Below are 15127 nucleotides of genomic sequence, written 5' to 3'. Positions count from 1 at the left end.
TTTTTTAAAAAGAAAAAAAAGGGGGGGAGCTCTAATGGTGCTGTGGTTAAGGGATTCAGGTGCTCATAAAAGAGTCAGCAGTTCAAACTCACTAGCCACTCATGGGATAAAGATGAGGCAGTCTACTTACATAAAAAAAACATGTTATGTGCAACAGTGAATGAATGAGAATCTAACTTTTCTGTAAAATTTTGTTAAAATCACAATTAAAATAAAAAATTTTATTTTAAAAACAAAAAAGAGTGCTATTCCATTCCACAGGTGAACTATAAGTTAGAACTAACTTGATGACAGTGATTCTGGGTTTTGGATTTAGGATAAATATTATAACTCAAGAAAGGATAGGACTTGATTTTGGGATTAGTGACAGTGACTTGAGTAAGACTGTTAACTTAAGCAAGAGTAGTTATGAGTAAGGGTGTGGCTTGAATAAGGGTGTCCGTTGGGTAAGAGACATGGCTCGCCATACATTAATCCTGCTTCATTTACATGCAAAGGTTAGGTTTCACAACACATCAGAGGCTAATTACAACAGATCACAAAGTGGAAGACAATCATACATTTCTGGGAATCATGATCTAGCAAAGTTGATATATATTTTGGAGGGATACTAGTCATCTAATCAAAGGAGCTCTGGTGGCCTAGTGGGTAAGAAATTGCGCTTCCAACATGAAGGTAAGTGGTTCGAATCCACAAGATGCTCCATGAGAGAAAAATGGACAGTCTTGCCTCATGAAATTCAGAGTCTTTGGAAACCTGAGGAGGGTCAGCTATGAGTTGATTCCACATAACAACTTTGATCCAATCAGTTGATACCCCTAGGAGCACAAACTGAAGTTTCCCCAAATGAAGGAATTCTGCCTCAAGATTTAAAGAAACAATTATGCTAGAGTTTCCAGTCTTTCATTTTACTTAAAGATTTTTTTAATTTGCCAACTTTTATAATCACTCTAAAGAAGCAGACAGAACCAAAGTCCACATTCGATAACCATTTTATCAAGTGGCATAGCAAGAAACAAAAATAAAAAAACTCAAACAAACAAATCCATTACTCTCAAGTCGATTTCATCTCCCAGTGATTCTAGAGGATACAATTCACAGTTTCCAAGGTTGTTATCTTTACAGAAGCATCTATCTCCTAAGGACAATGGTGGCTGGAAATCAACAAGGTCCCAATGTCAACAAGGACAGAATTAACAGAGATAGGTAGAAGTCTTTTATTTCTTGTGACCTGACTGTGTAGAGGATCTTTCTCAAGGGTCCTCAGGTGTAGGGGAGACTTTGAAGTGCAAAGAGCAGAGTGGAGAGCAGCCCTACAAATCTGGGACCCTGGGTCCAGAGAGCATGAAGGCTTTCCAGGGAGATCTGGGTGCTGATGGTCCTGAGGGACTTCATTTCTTCAGCCCCTATTTCCAAGTACATCTTCCCTTGAACTCATCAGACTGAGCAGGCCTGTGGTCAAAATGTCCTGAAGACTTTTCTCCACCACAGCCTCAAATTCCTATAGCTCCTGGAATAGAAATACCACAAGTGGTAGTTTTAAATAAAGGGAAGTGTCATTTCTCCTGGTTCAAGAGGACTTGGCTCTAAGGAAAGGCTCTCTCTCTGCTGGTTCTGGTGAAGGTTGGTGTCTCTTGGAATTCCTGAAGTCTCCATGTGGCTTTGTCCTCCTGTTCGTGCTTACTCCGGAGTCAAATCTGCTTTGGCCTCCCTACCCCCTGGTATTCTAAGAGACATCTTTTTAAGAGGAAAAAATGTGATTTGAGTGAAGGTTTACAAAGCATTGTTTTCTCAATCAATAATTAGTGCACATTTTGTTCCCTAACAATAATTACAATACCCACAGTGCTGATTGGCTATTCATTCCATATTGTCTTTCCTTTTGTCCGTATTAGTAAGCATTTATCTTCTATTGATTAGTTTTCTAATCAATAGTTCTTCTCCTTTCCTCCCTGGTTTCTAATACTACACTAATACTGTCTAAACCTTTATTTAGTGTTTTAGAAGTATGATCATTTACAATTTGTGTCCTTTTGTGACTGACTTATCTCGCTCAGCATCATGTCCTCTGGATTCATCCATGTCATGCAATGTTTCACAGACCTTTTACAACTCAGAAGTGATTGAGCTGAAGACACATTCTACGCAGTGCGCCTTTATAGCCTCATTAAAACAACAAGGAAGATCTTATTGCCAAACAGTATTACATCAACCAGTTAAGTTTATAACACATGAGTGTGCAGGGGGGCACGCGTTGACCCATACTGCCCACCCCTCTTTGCACAATTATCCATCGTGCATGTTCAGGTATTGTTTTGCTGTCATCATGCAACCTACATGCATTTCTTTATGTTTAATATTGGGGCACAATTTGGTACAGAGATGAGTTTTTCCAAGATTTCTTCAAGGAGAAAAAGGAAAGAATACACTCTGTAAGTGTCAGGAAATCAGGAGAGGTTTCCTGCCATCGTGTGTGACGAGCAAGGGCTGGGTCAGGGTCTCTATGAAACTCCCTCTGAGCAGCGTATCAGCCGGGATCACGCCACATGATGCGCTCTGCTTTGTAATCGATGGGAAGTTGTCAGGAATCATTTTTTGAATGAATTGCTTAGACCACATTGTGCCTTAAGAAAAATGGCCCTGTACTCGGGGAAAATCTCATTTTTCAGAGGAGCAATTTTAGTAGCTAAATATTTGAATGTAGTTAAATATTTATAGATTCACAAAGTTAAATATTCAGGTTACGTCTGGTAGGCAGATGTTTCCTATCATCAGTCAAAGACGCACAGATTCATGTAGCTCTCATTACCTGCTTCTTTAGTTATTCTTCTAAGCCCTTTCAAGTGATCTAATTGCTCCAGCAGCCAAGACATTTTTATCAACTCCTGTTAATTAACAGGCTGGATTGCCACTACTCCCTGCCCAGAGCTGGAGTTAGTCGAGAATGATAACCTTTCTTTAGCTTGGTCATTCAACAGCCCACTCCCTGCTTCCACCCATGCCCAGCTATCTCCAGCTCCAGCCCTGCACCCTCCAGCCCTGGACTTGCTTCCACTCATGCTCCCAGGACCCACTTAGAAGGAAGAGAGACAGACTCCCTTCTGCAGGTCTCCTTCCGCTGCAGTGGCCAGAGGACACAGTCAGGGACACTGAGGGTTGTCCCTCCACAGTCTTGTAGTTTGAGCTGAAAGGACAGAGGTTTGTCATCCATTTAATCACTTCATTGGGTTAAAATGACTTCCACAAACCCCACCCCATACACACTCTTTATATTAAGTTTTAAGTGCATGTTGTTGTTGTTATGTGCCATCGAGTCGCTTGAGACTCATAGCGACCCTATGTACAACAGCCCCAAACTCTGCTCTGTCCTGTGCCAATCGCACTGTCTCTGACACTCCCATCCCGATTATCCCAGTCACTGAATCAATCCACCTCATAGAGGGCCTTCTCCTCCTGCACTGTCCCTCTATACTCCCAAGCATGATGTCCCTCTCCAAGGACCGGTCCCTCCTTACAACATGTCCAAAGTATGTTAGACGGAGCCTCAGAATCCTTGCCTCCAAGAAGCCACCCGGTTTAAACCTTTCCAGGATGAATCTGTTTGTTTTCCTAGCAGTCCACAGTACTCTCAATACTGTTTTCCAGCACCACAGCTCAAAGGCATCAATTCTCCTTCTATCCTCCTTGGTCATTGTCCAACTCTCTGATGCATAACAAGTGATTGAAAAGACCATGGCCTGTATCAGACGCACCTTAGTCTCCAGAGAGACATCATTGCTCTTCAGTACTTTGGAGAGGTCCCTAACAGCAGACTTTACCATGGCAATGTGCCTTTTAATTTCCTAGCTACTGGTGCCAAGAGTGTTGACTGTGGAGCCAAGCAAACTAAAGCTGTGAACAATCTCAATCTCTTCACCATCAATACTGATGGTGCCAATTGGCCCAGTGGTGAGAATCTTTGTCTTCTTGACATTGAGCCTCAATCCATATTGTAGGCTGCAGTCCTTGACCCTCTGCAGCAGGTGCTTCAGGTCCTCTTCAGTTTCAGAAAGCAGGGTTGTGTCATCTGCATAACGCAGATTGTTGATAGATCATCCACCGGTCTTGACCCCACATTTCTCCTCATAGAGCCCAGCCTCCCGAATGATCTGTTCTGCATACAGGTTGAAAAGCTATGAAGACAGGATGCATCCCTGGTGTACACCCTTCCCAATTTTGAACCATGCAGTGTTCCCGTGCTCTGTTCTGACAACTGCCTCCTGGCCCAAGCATAAGTTTCGCATTAGAACTATCAACTATTCTGGGATTCCCATTCTTCTCAGAGACAGCCACAATTTGTTATGATCCACACAGTCAAATGCCTTTGCATAGTCAATGAAACACAAGTATATATTCCTCTGGTATTCCCTGCTTTCAGCTAAGATCCATCTAACATCAGCTACAATATTCCTAGTACCACAACCTCTTCTAAACCCAGCCTGGACCTCTGGCAGTTCTCTGCTGATGTGCTGTTCCAGTCGTCCTTGGATAATCTTCAGTAGAATCTTGCTTGCATGTGAAATCAATGAGATTATTCTATAGTTTCCACACTCTGTTGGGTCACCTTTCTTTGGGATGGGAACAAATATAGATCTCTTCCAGTCAGTTAGTTGGCCAAGTGGTTTTTCTCCAGATTTCTTGACACAACTTAAGTGCATACAAAACAAAAAATATCACAAATGGGTTACTAGTAAGATGTAAGGGTAAGAAAGAGAAGAGGAGAGATCAGCCAGATAGCAGAGTGTAGCGGGCAATAGGGAGATGAAGGAATAAGAAAGATTCAATAGAGACTCAAAATGACGAGGTAATAATAGGCATATAGTAACTAATGATATCAAATACAATATATGCAATGTATAGGAAAAGATGGTATAAAACACAATGTACATGAATGAAACATGCTGTAAATTAATTATTATATGCAAACCACTGTAAAAATCTAGAGAAGAAGAATAGACTGTATGGTCTCACAGTTTTGGAGGGGAAGAGTCTAAATAAGGTCATTGATCCTAGACAAAAGCTTTCCGTGTTGGTGGCTCTGATGTGCTTGTGGGCTTGTGGATGCATCTTCACACAGCATCTCTCTTCTCTTATGTAGGTCTTTTTGTATGTATCTGTTGTTATGTCCACTGAGTCAATTCTGGATGTATTCTATACTACAGTGTAAACTGTTCCACAGTGTTTTCTAGGTTGTAATGTTCACAGAAGAAGTATGCCAGGTCTTTTATCCTGCTTTTGGATGTGAACCACCACCTTTTCTGTTCATAACTGAGCAATTAATTATTGTACCACCAGAGCTCTTTTTGTGTGTCAGGACTTCCCTTATTACACACTGATCAGAAGGGATAGTCTCAGAGCTCATTAATATAACAAAAACCCCCAGATTTCCAAACAGCATCATATATACAGGTACAAGGGTTAGAATGTTCATAACTTTTGAGGGATACATTTTAACCCATAGCACATCCCTCATAGCTTCACATTACTTATCTCCAATGTAGAGAGAAATCAAGACAAGATGCAAATAGGATCTGTGCATCACAAAATCCTTGTCTTGAAGCATGAAGCAACCCTGGTTCCTTAATCTTTCTCTTCCTTCTGTAAACCCATACTCTTCCAAGGAAATCTCATTTATTATTAGGTTAGCTTGTGGTGGATTTCTGTCATGTGCAACCATATATTTACTGAATACAGTGTGAAACATATCAATATCTCTTGTATACCAATTGGTATACTACATAAGGCATCTCAATTCTATTATGTCACAAAACAACAAAGTTCCTACAACATATACTACATGCTAGAAACTCATAGGTGAATGAAATACTCCATTACCTGAGCCGGCAAGCACTTTTTGAGGACCTCAGTGTAAATCATTGTCCTCAAAAGTTTGCTGTCAAATAATAGACCTCAACACTAATTATGACAACTCTTTTTAAAAATCTTTCTTCATTGTCACCAAAAAATTCTGATTCATAGAGACCCTTCATGACAGAGAGAATTTCCCCACAGGGCTTCAAAGGTAGTAAATCTTTATGGAAGCAGACTTCCACATCTTTCTCCCACAGATAGTCTGATAGAGTTGAACCACCAACTTTGGAGTTACAGCCAAGTGCTTGACCACTGTGGGACCAGGGTTCATTCCTTCAACTCTCACTGGAGATTATGAAGTACTCCCAGTAGTGGTTCAAGGTAGAGAAAGGCTTTATGGAGAAGTAAGTCTTTTTGCTGAATCCTAAAGAATAGTGTCTTAGTTTCCTAATGGTGATGTGACACAAACAAGTACCACAAGTAGGTGACTTCAAAGAGCAGTCACTTATTTTCTTACACTTCTAGAGGTTTAATTCACATCAGATGTGCTGACCATGTTGATTTATTCTTCTCTGGAGCCCTGGATTTCCCTATGCTTTTTTTTTTAGGGTCCTCACATAGCATCTGTCCTGCCCCTAGAGTGCATATTTCCATGTCAATTCTGCTATATAAGCAATTCAGAAGTGTTTAGATTTAGAACCCACCTCATTCAAGTAGGGCCTAATTAATATAAAAAAACAAATCCTATTTTCAAACAAGATAACATTTACAGGTATAGGAGTTAGGATTTTAACTTATAATCTGCGGTGGTGATTGGGAAGTCCACACACAAATTAAGTCTATGTTATGAACTAAAATGTATTTGCCCAAAATCCGTGTCGACTTGACAAGGCCATGATTATCAGTGGTTTGACAGTTATGTTGTCATGTAATCTGGTAGGTATTTAATGAATATCATTATCTCCTGTGATATATCTGATGTGAAGAGAGTTTCCCTAGATTGTGTCCTCCATCACCTCCATTTTACCTTATAGCAGAAGTAAAGAGAAGCCAGTAGTGAGTGAGAAACCTTATGACCACACACACAAAAAGTCCTGAAATAGAGTTCATCTTATGGACCTGGGGTCCCTGTGCTGAGAATCTCCTAGATCCAGGGGAAGACTGATGCCAAGATATATGGATATCTCAGAGGAACATTAGGCTCACAGATCTTATAAGGAACGAGGACTTTCTCCTTAGCCAACAAAGACAGAAAGTCTTCCCCTAGAGTTGGTGCTCTGAATTCAGATGTCTAACCTCCTAAATGGTGAGAAAATAAATTTCTGGTTTTTAAAGCCATCTCCTTAGTAACTAAGTCAATCCATATAAATAGATGATAGAGCCAGGGCTCCATTGGTAGCCCTAGTAACACAAATGGTTAAGTGCTTAGTTACTAGCTGAGAGATTGATGGTCCAAACCCATCCAGGGTGCTTTGGGGGAAAGCCGTAGTGGTGTGCTTTCCAAAGGTCACATCCATGAAAGCTTTCATAGTAGTTCTACTCTGCACACATGGGGCTGCTAGGAGTCAAAATCAACTGTGACAGCAACTGATTTGGTTAGTTAAAGTTCCAACAACAACAAGAAGAGGTCTTCTGACCAGAGGATCAGGAAGAGCAAAACCAGAAAAGTTAAAAGTACAGGGCAAGATTGTGGGTCAGAGTATTCATCTGGGCTGATGTGCTCCGTGTATGAATGAGCTGGGAGAAAATACTGGAAGGGAAAGTATGGCCATGGAGGAGGTCAGCAGTGTTCTCTTAATTCAGCAGACAATGGGAAGATGGTGCTGAGCCAGGAGATGACGTGATCTGAGTTCTACTTTAAAAGATTAATCGGGCAGCATTATGTGGGATGATATCAAAGACAGAGGGAAAGGGGGCAGAGAATCTAGTAAGAAAGCAGACAAAATAATCTTAGACAGGAGATAATGAGAGATTGAGCTAGGACAGTGGAGCTGGGGAGGAGGGAGCTGATGGATGGGAGAGATGCTGCAGTGGTAGGAAATTGACATGATTTGACAGCTCTAAGTATGAAATCTTTCACAAACGTGTGTATGATTCTTTCTTGGTGTTACTTAGGATAGTCAAAATTTGCAGACCATCTGTCACTGATGCTAAAAAGTAAGTTGGATTTTTCTCCCCCCACTCAAAGCTAGCTGTCAAAAAACTAGGGATCCTGCGCTCTTGGGACTGGGCAGCAGAGGAAGGGCACAGGACCTGCCACCTACTTACTGCAAAGTCAGGGACTTCTACCAACCTAACACCTTTGGGAGCAGATGAAATATCTCCACATTCATGAGCCATCTGATGACTCTCTCAGGACAGGCTGTACTAGAGCCTATTTCACAGATGTACCTGTGAACTAGGCCCACAGTTCAGATGAGACGGGAATATGAGCTTTCCCAGAGTATAAGCTTTTTTAAGCAATTTAAACCCATTGCTTCCAGGTTGCCTCCTTACACAGTGAACAGAGGCCTTAGAAGACAGACGGAATTACCCAAAAGCTTTCCAGGGCTGTAAATCCTCATGGAAACAAACTGCTACATCTTGTGGGTTCAAACCTCTAAACTGACTGTTAGCATCCAAACATTTTAAGAACTGTGTGACTGGCTCTTGAGTATAAACTTTAAAATCCACAACTGCTAAATCTATTCCAAATCATGGTGACCTTCTATCAACTATTCAAGGCTATAAATCTTAAAGAGAGCAGGCTGCTTCATTTTTCTCCTATGGAGTAGCTGGTGGATTCAAACTACCGACCTTTCAGTTAGGAGGATAACGCATAATCAACTGTACCACTAGGACTCCTAAGTATAAGAGTTAGAAGACAAGAGAAAACTGCTTGCTTTTGCTTGCACCCTCAGCACCCAGAGCTGGGTACATAGCAAATACACAGCAAACACATGAATGAATGATTCAACAAATTAATGCAGTTCAGTACTGATACACCATATGGAGGGCCTAGTGGCTGCCACCTGTCACTGCCAGTCCTCTCCCTCTACCCTCCTCACAGCACTCCTACACGTCTTCTAAAGCACCCCAGAAAAAAGAACTGGGTCTTATAGAGATATGACTTCAGCATCCCTTACATTTCTCCCAACTTGGAAAGCCATAATGTTTGCTCTTTCAGAGATAGAGGGGGAAATGGAATACATTAAATAATCATTTTTTAATTTAAGCTGGTAAAGCATTTGGGAATAACCACAGTGTGAACAACTCTCACAACCAAATAACATTTGCAGCGCCCACTGCGGTGAATGCTTATGTCTCAACACTTGTTTTCTTCGTTATCATTCCTCTATTGCTTCAAGCCACGATTTGATGAATCTCTGTGCCAGAAAAAAACAAAACTTATTAAAATTATGCTGTCAAACTGTTGTAATTTTACTTCATCTTGCTTTCAGCTGTTTAAAAACAATGTTCCTTCCCGCAAGCCCTACGCGTGGAAACGACACCTGCTGCAGGTCCGTCTGCTTCTTGCTGGCACGGAGTCCCTCTTATAATCAAGAGGACTACAAGTGTCCGAATAGAAACATGTCTAGAGGTCGCCCCTTCTCTAAGTGCACATAGGGTGCTAGCGCAGTGTGTGTGAGACATGTTAGATTGTAAGATGGCCTTAGCCAGACTTCTGTCACAGAGTCCTTGCAAACCCTGAAAAATCATGATGTCCACTGGGTTATGAAGAAGGCTTGGTCATGCAATGTTTAACTGCTCAGCTGCTAAAAGAAAGATCTGGAATAGAAACTCATCAGCTGCTCTAAAGGAGTAAAACCAAGAAATATGCTTCTATAAAGATGTCCATTTAAGAAACCCTATAGGACAGTTCTATGTTGTCATAGGAGGTTCCTGTTGGCACTGCTAACCCAAAGGCCAGCCCTCTCTAGTGGTTTGGATCCATCAAGGGCTCTGAGGGAGCAGCATGAGCAATCTCCTCCCGTGCAGTTTACAGACTTAGAATCCTAATTGAGGGTTAGCTACAAGTTAGTTCCAACTCAACAGCAACAAGAGAAAGAGTGAATCACCTGACAGCCTACAACAGCTCCACTATTAGGTTATGGTCATGTGAACAGCTATCTTAGTTACCCAATGCTGAATTGTGCAAAGCACAATATGAATGAAGGAATGTGTGAAACACAAAGTACATTAATAAAACACAATTTATATGAATTTTGTAGACAAAACAAAAGACCTCTGATGAGATGGATTGACTTAGTGACTAGGATAATGGGAGTAGATGTGTCAGAACCAATGAGGTTAGCTTAGCTCAGAATAGAGCAGGGTTCAGAGTTGTTGTATATAGAGTTGCTATGAGTCACAAGGAAGTCAATGGCACATAACAAAAAACAACAACATTTTCTCACAGTATGAAAGCTAAAAGTCCAAATTATGGACTCAAACTTATCAGTTCCTTCTGTGACCTTTTCTTTTAGTTGCTGATGTCAGACGGAGCTTCAAAATCCTAGCCTCCAGGAATAAACTTGGATTCACCCTTTCCAAGACAGACCTATTTGGGTTTTTTTGGCAGTCCATTGTATGTTCAAGACCCTCCTACAGCACCACAACTCAAAGGCATTGAGTCTTCTTCTATCATCCTGAGTCATTATCCAGCTCTCTGATGCATAGCAAAGAATTGCAAAGACCATGGACTAGATCAGGTGCACCTTGATCTCTACACTGACATCGTTGCTTTTCAGTACTCTGGAAAGGTCTTTGACAGCAGACTTCCCCTGTGCAATTGGTCTTTTGATTTCCTGACTGTTGGTACCAAGAGTGTTGATTGTAGAGCCGAGCAAGCTCTAACTGTTAACAACCTTAATCTCTTTTGATCCATTATGGTGCTGCCAACTGACCCAGTGGTGAGAATCTTTGTCTTCTTGATGTTGAGTTTCAATCCATGTTGAAGACTATAGTCTTTGACCTTCTGCAGCAAGTGCTTCAGGTCTTCCTCAGTTTCAGCAAGCAAGGTTGTGTCATCTGCATAACATAGGTTGTTGATGAGTCTTCATCCAATCCTTATGTCATATTCCCCCTCATAAAGTCCAGCCTCCCAAATTATCAAGGGAACACTACAGGGTTGAATCCTGATGCCACATTCCTCTTCATAGATTCCACATTCTCAAATAATTTTCTCAGCATTCAGATTAAATAGGTATAAAGAAAGGATAAAACTCTGACACATTCTTTCTTACTTTAAAAGGAACACTACAGTTAAACAATCTCACTGATTTCACATGCAAGCAAGATTTTACCGAAGATCATCCAAAAACAGCTGGAACAGCACATCAGCAGAGAACTACCAGAAGTCCAGGCTGGGTTTAGAAGGGGTTGTGGTACTAGGGATATTGTAGCTGATGTTAGATGGATCTAGGCTGAAAGCAGAGAATACCAGAAGAATGTCTATCTGTGTTTCATTGACTATGCAAAGGCATTTGACTGTGTGGATCATAACAAACTGTGACTGACTCTGTGAAGAAAGGGAATCCCAGAACACTTGATCGTTCTAATGCGAAACCTATACTTGGACCAGGAGGCAGCCGTCAGAACAGAGCAAGGGAACACTGCATGGTTCAAAATTGGGAAGGGCATACAAGAGGGATACATCCTATCTCCATACCTTTTCAACCCATATGCAGAACAGATTATCCGGGAGGCTGGGCTCTATGAGGAGAAATGTGGGGTCAAGATTGGTGGACAATTCATCAACAATCTGCGTTATGCAGATGACACAACCCTGCTTGCTGAAACTGAAGAGGACCTGAAGTGCCTGCTGCAGAGTGTCAAGGACTGCAGCCTACAATATGGATTGAGGCTCAATGTCAAGAAGACAAAGATTCTCACCACTGGAACAATTGGCAGCATCAGGATGGATGGTGACGAGATTGAGATTGTACACAGCTTTAGTTTGCTTGGCTCCACAGTCAACACTCTTGGCACCAGTAGCCAGGAAATTAAAAGGCGCATTACCATGGGAAAGTCTGCTGTTAGGGACCTCTCCAAATTACTGAAGAGCGATGGTGCCTCCCTGGAGACTAAGTTGCGTTTGATACAGGCCATGGTCTTCGCAATCACTTGTTAGGCATCAGAGAGTTGGACAATGACCAAGGCGGATAGAAGGAGAATTGATGCCTTTTAGCTGTGGTGCTGGAGAAGAGTATTGAGAGTACCATGGACTGCTAGGAAAACAAACAGATTCATCCTGGAAAGGGTTAAACTAGGTGGCTCCTTGGAGGCAAGGATTCTGAGGCTCCATCTAACATACTTTGGACATGTTGTGAGGAGAGACAGGTCCTTGGAGAAGGACATCGTGCTTGGGAGGGTGGAGAGACAGCGCAGGAGGGGAAGGCCCTCTATGAGGTGGATTGATTCAGTGACTGGGATAATCGGGATGGGAGTGTCAGAGACAGTGCGATTGGCACAGGACAGAGCAGAGTTTGGGGCTGTTGTACATAGGGTCGCTATGAGTTGCAAGCGACTCGACGGCACATAACAACAACAACAGGTTTAAAATTAGAAAGTCAAGAAAACAAAAATTCTCACAACTAGAAGTACAAGCAGCGTCATGATAGATGGAGAAAAGATTGAAACTGTCAATTACTTCATCTTACTTGGATCCACAAACAATATACTTGGTACCACATGGTGCCAGCAGTCAGGAGATCAAGAGACACATTTCACTGGGACACTCACTCTGAGCCACCATGTGAGAAAACCAGATGCCCTGAGGCCACCACATGGGAAGATTATACAGAGAGAAGAGAGGTATCCAACCATTGGAGTCTTCCCATCCCAAGAACACATTCATGCGGTGAAGGAGTCTCTGTGGGGACTATAGTCACATGAAAGACCATGAGTGAGAAAGGCCCAGCTGCGCCCAGTCAGGTCCCAGAACTATAAGCAGAAGTGACTCTTAACTGTTTGAAGCAGAAGAAATGACTCTTAACTGTTTGAAGCTACTATTTTGAGATGGTTTGTTATGTAACAATTGGTAACGAGAAAACGAAAAGGAAGGCAGTCATAATCCCTTCACTCTAGATAATCATACTCTCACTCACTCCTTGCTATACAGTTGGAAATGACTCAAAGCTGACCCTCTAGTGGGCTTTTCTAGGCTTTTTTTTGTAATATTTTTTATTATTAATTTTAATAGACATTTATAGAGGTTTTGGATTTCCATTCATTCATTGCCGCACTTTTCTCCCTGCCCACCCCTCCCCACCAGCTCGCTCCCCCCTCCGAAGAGAAAAAGGGAAAAAATATTCCTTCATTAGTATACAATTCCCACATCCCTTCCCCCTCACCCCCCCACCCCAAGTACACTTCTCTATGCAACCTTAATTCTGGATTCCTGTGCTAACCATAATACTCAATCACATATCACTTCTAATCTGTTCTTTCCCTCATCTGTTTCAATACAATATACATAATTTATCCAGTTTTTTCTGTCATACCCCAACCCTGATGTCAGACCCATTCTACAACAGTGGCATCATGCAGTATTTGTCCCTTTGTGACTGAGATATTTCACTCAGCATAATGTCCTCCAGGTCACCCACTTTGAATACTATTGCATGCTTTTATAGGCTTTAAATTGCACAGGAGGAGATTGCTAATCTCTCTCCCTGCTGTGCAGCTGGTAGATTTGAACTACCTACCTTGGGATTGGCAGTGCAACTCCCGATCTCAAAGGTATTACAGGTTTGGGCCCAGATCACAACAACAAAACTCAATATGATGAGGCAAGTGATATTTTTTTATATAATTTCTCAGTCTCTGGTGGTATGGTCCATGGGGAGTTGTGCTTCTAACTCAAAAGTGACAGTCTCCAGTGGTTCAAGTCTGCCAGTTTGGCTCCAAGGGAGAAAGATGGGCAGTCTCTTCCTGTGTCATGTGTAGCCTCTGGAAATTCATTGGAGATTCAGCTATAGTTCTGACTCAATGGCAATGAGTTTAGAGTAAATGTAAAAGTTACGTCTACACTATACTATAATGTGGACCGTAGCATTATGAAAAAGCTTAAAGCATTGTGAGAACTATCAAAAAGTGATACGGAGACATGAAATATACATGTTACTGGGGAAAAGGAACCAATAGATTTGTTAGAAGCTGAGTTGTCATGAACTATCAAATTGTAGGAGTTGTCACGAACTATCAAATTGTGGAACAAGGGAGTATCTTCAACGAGCAGTAAAGTGAATTGCATTAAAATGAGGCTGGCCCGTGCTTACTAAAAGGTAGAAAATCTGTTTGCTAATTACTTGCTCTGACTAGGGACTCAGGTCATGTCTGATCCACTGAGATTAGCACTTTAGGGACTTGAGCAAGTTGAGAAAGATTAAATTTACCATCTTGCCCCATTAGTTGGATTGGAGGATCATAAGGCGCTACCTCTGGAGTTGATGAAAATTAATAGATGTCACTCAAAAGACAGAATGTCGTACAGAGCTTAGACAGAATGTTTCACAATGAAGAAGAAATAAGCATAGTTTTGCAAGGGATAATTATATGGTGACACTGTGTTGGCAGAAACATTTTATTTTAATGGCTCAGAATAAGAGTGTGTCTGCGTGTATGTGCACGCATATGCATGTGTGCGTGCATGCGAGCACAGGCACACCCAGGTACTAAATAATCAAGGAAGTGGGCCGCTTTAGTGGCCCTTGTGAGTAAGCAGTTGTGCTCACAATCCAATGGTAAGTAGTTTGAATCCACCAACAGGAGAAATATGGGAAATCTATTCCCATCCAATTAATTTACAGCCTCTGAAAACCCACTGTAGGGCCAGCTATGAGTCAATTCCGACTCAATGTCAATGAGTTGAGTTGACTATTCGCTTTATGTGGAAAGAATCACTGAATAAAGAATAAAGAAACTCAGTATCTGCTGTGAAAACTAGGCCATCAACTACTCATATGCAAGTTCTAACTGAAGTAAAAGAAAATTAAATCCACAAGAACAAAGTCTAACCTTGAATATATCCCACATGAATTTAAAAAAAAAAAACTATCTTAGGAACAAATTTGAGGTCTTGAACACTAATGAGTAAAGGCCAGATGAGTTGTGGGAGGATATGAAGATTATTATCCATGAAGAATTCTAAAGGTCATTACAAAGACAAAGGAGGAAGAAAAGACTGAGAGGAATGTCAGAAAGAAGAGTCTCTGAATATTGCACTCAAGTGCCAAGAAGCCAAAAGTAAAGGGAAGAAATCGGAACGTTAATGAACTAAACAGAAGATTTCAAA

The sequence above is a fragment of the Elephantulus edwardii genome, unplaced genomic scaffold (genome assembly GCF_000299155.1).
Source record: "Elephantulus edwardii isolate Elephantulus edwardi_28Jun2011 unplaced genomic scaffold, EleEdw1.0 scaffold00036, whole genome shotgun sequence".
NCBI classification, from domain to species: Eukaryota; Metazoa; Chordata; class Mammalia; order Macroscelidea; family Macroscelididae; genus Elephantulus; species Elephantulus edwardii.
Note: the sequence above shows the minus strand (reverse complement) of the source record.